Source organism: Gavialis gangeticus, unplaced genomic scaffold, assembly GCF_001723915.1.
Source record: "Gavialis gangeticus isolate Ggan-Ray unplaced genomic scaffold, GavGan_comp1, whole genome shotgun sequence".
Lineage (NCBI taxonomy): Eukaryota > Metazoa > Chordata > Crocodylia > Gavialidae > Gavialis > Gavialis gangeticus.
Window position 1 is genome coordinate 4,281,329 of NW_017728994.1, and position 2,393 is coordinate 4,283,721.

The window sequence follows — 2,393 nt, forward strand, 5'->3', positions numbered from 1 at the left end:
TACTGGACGTGGAGGGGCTGCAGCCTGGCATAAATGAGGGTCACATGCACCCCAGTATCCCTCTGTCCACAGAAGGGGCAGGAGACTGGGGTGTCCATGAAGCTCACCACATACACACCTTTAGCACTGGCTCCATGGAGAAGCCACCAGCTGAGGTCCCCAGTGGCTCGTGGAATGAGGGTGGAGTACAGACTCAGCCACCGGGGTGCTCCAGCCACCCCCCTCTGAGAAGATCCTGCCACTTGATGGCTGGGCAGGACATAACAGCAGTATGATGGACAGTGCAGTACACAAGCATGTAGAGGTGGTGGCGATGGACGGTGGAAAAATGGACCGGTCTGGTGACCTCCAGTCAGCTTAGGTGGTGGAGAAGGGAGCACCATGAAGCTGGGCAAGGTGCCAGCCCCACAACAAACTCCAGCGGGCTGGAGAACATGTGGAGGGGCAGGGGCCACCACCACACAGGACCAGGTCAACCAAGGCAAGGGCATCAGGAGATAGGGTAGACTTCACCTCCTGGATGAGATGGCAGGTTGCACATATCATGTGTAGACCCATGCATCAGGCCAGCACAGATGGGTCCACCCACCACCACCTATCATAGTCCAGGAGGTCTCCAATATGGGTGACACCAGCCAGGATCAGCCTCTGTCACAACTGAGGCACCTCTGTCGTCAGCATCTCCAGCTGGGGGCTCCAGAGGAGGGGCTCAATGAGCAGGTTGGTGCCCTGGGTGACTGTTGTGGCAAACCTGGAGGCAGAGACCAGCCTTGAGGCCCAGAGGAGGTCCTCATAGAAATCTGGCAGGCCGAGAAGCTGCCAGTCATATTGGAGCTCCCAGAAGTGGCAGAGGAAAGCGCAACTCAGGTGGCCACATATTGCATGGCTACTGACACCGTATAGCAGTCACTGCAGGGCCTGAAGGCAGAATCACAGGACCTGGATGCACAGGCAATGGGAGGCTCAGGACCTCTACAGTGACCCAGTGCTGACCTAGCCAGAAAAACTCCAGCGCCTGTCTCTGGAGCACTGCCAGGACCTCAGGGGACACAGGCAGGGTGTGTAAGCAGTGCCAGAGCATGGACAGGACCAGCTAGTTCAGCACTAGCACTCTTCCATGCAGAGAGAGACCTCAGGAGCCTTGCCCATGCCTGGAGCTGCTCCACCACCCTTGCCTCCAGCTGGTTCCAGTTCTCTGCTGGGTAGGGGTCTGTGGGGGACAGGTAGACCCCAAGTGGAGCAGCGAGCCCACACTCCAGCATATCCCATTGAATGCAGGTTGGAGTGAGCCCACCAGCAACCCGTCACCTACCGTCAGGCCAAAGCTCTTGACCAGGCTGACCCAAGCAGAGGAGGCTGCCCGGTACAATGCCTGGCAGGCCTCCACCTACACCAGGTTGTCTGAGTCCTGGACCATGAGGAGTACATCGTCAGCATATGCTGACAGGACCAGCCACACCATTGGCTCCCGGAGCATCAGCCCCACCACCTGCTTCCACAGGAGAATGAGGAAGGGCTCCAGGGCCCAGGCATACAGCTGGCCTGACAGTGGGAAGCCTTGATGCACCCCTTTCCTCTGTCAGGGTCCAGTTGAGCTTGACTAAACACTGAAGAAGTATACAGCACCTGGAAAGCCTGCACAAAGCTTGGCCCAAAGCCAAAGGCCAACAGAGTGTCTGTGATGTACCCGTGATCCATTCTGTCAAATGCCTTCTCCTGGTCCAGGGACAGGAAGGCAAAAGACAGGCCCTCCCAGCATGCTAGCTCCAGGAGGTCCTGAACCAAGTACAGGTTATTGAAGATGGAACATCCAGGTACCGTGTACATCTGGTCAGGATGGATCACGTCCATCAGCATGGACCACAGGCACAGTGAGATGACCTTTGCTGCCACCTTGTAGTCTGTGCAGAGGAGGGACATGGAATGCCAGTTCCTCAGGTCATGGGGAATCCCCCTTCTTTGGCAGGAGGGTCAGCACAGCCCTACAGCATGACATGGGAAGCTCCCCACTTCCCATGGATTCAGCCCAGACCACAGCAAAGTCCGGGCTGAGGACATCCCAGAAGGCCTGGTAAAACTCTGTGGTCAGCCCATTGATGCATGGTGCCTTGTTGCCAGGCATCAGGCAGAGAGCAGAAGAAAACTCAGAGTAAGAGGAGCCCTCATCTGGTCCTGGTTGCCCACACTGACCTGTGGGAGGGACTCCCACAGGGTCTGACAGGTTTCAGCATTGGCCAGATCCAGGGAGAAGAGCTCTTCATAGAAGGCCCATGAGTGCTGGTGCATGTTGCCTGGATCTGTGAGGGGGTGCCGTCACATGCCAGAAAGCAGTTGATGTACTTCTTGGTCCCCTTATTCTCACAACCATGGGGAATCTATTCTCACTGCTTGTG

At 56.9% G+C, this 2,393-nt stretch overlaps 1 protein-coding gene and 1 long non-coding RNA gene across 3 annotated transcripts in view; one reads left to right on the forward strand and one right to left on the reverse strand.

The window, feature by feature from the left end:
- Positions 1-2,393, reverse strand: part of GRID1 (glutamate ionotropic receptor delta type subunit 1) — a 1,431,845-nt gene that overhangs the window by 606,589 nt on the left and 822,863 nt on the right. The gene's annotated exons all lie outside the window — the stretch shown is intronic.
- LOC109287291 overlaps positions 1-2,393 on the forward strand; it is a 16,885-nt gene that overhangs the window by 5,580 nt on the left and 8,912 nt on the right. The window contains exon 2 of the long non-coding RNA XR_002094817.1: positions 353-364. This is a non-coding gene — a long non-coding RNA (uncharacterized LOC109287291). The remainder of the gene's footprint in view (positions 1-352; positions 365-2,393) is intronic.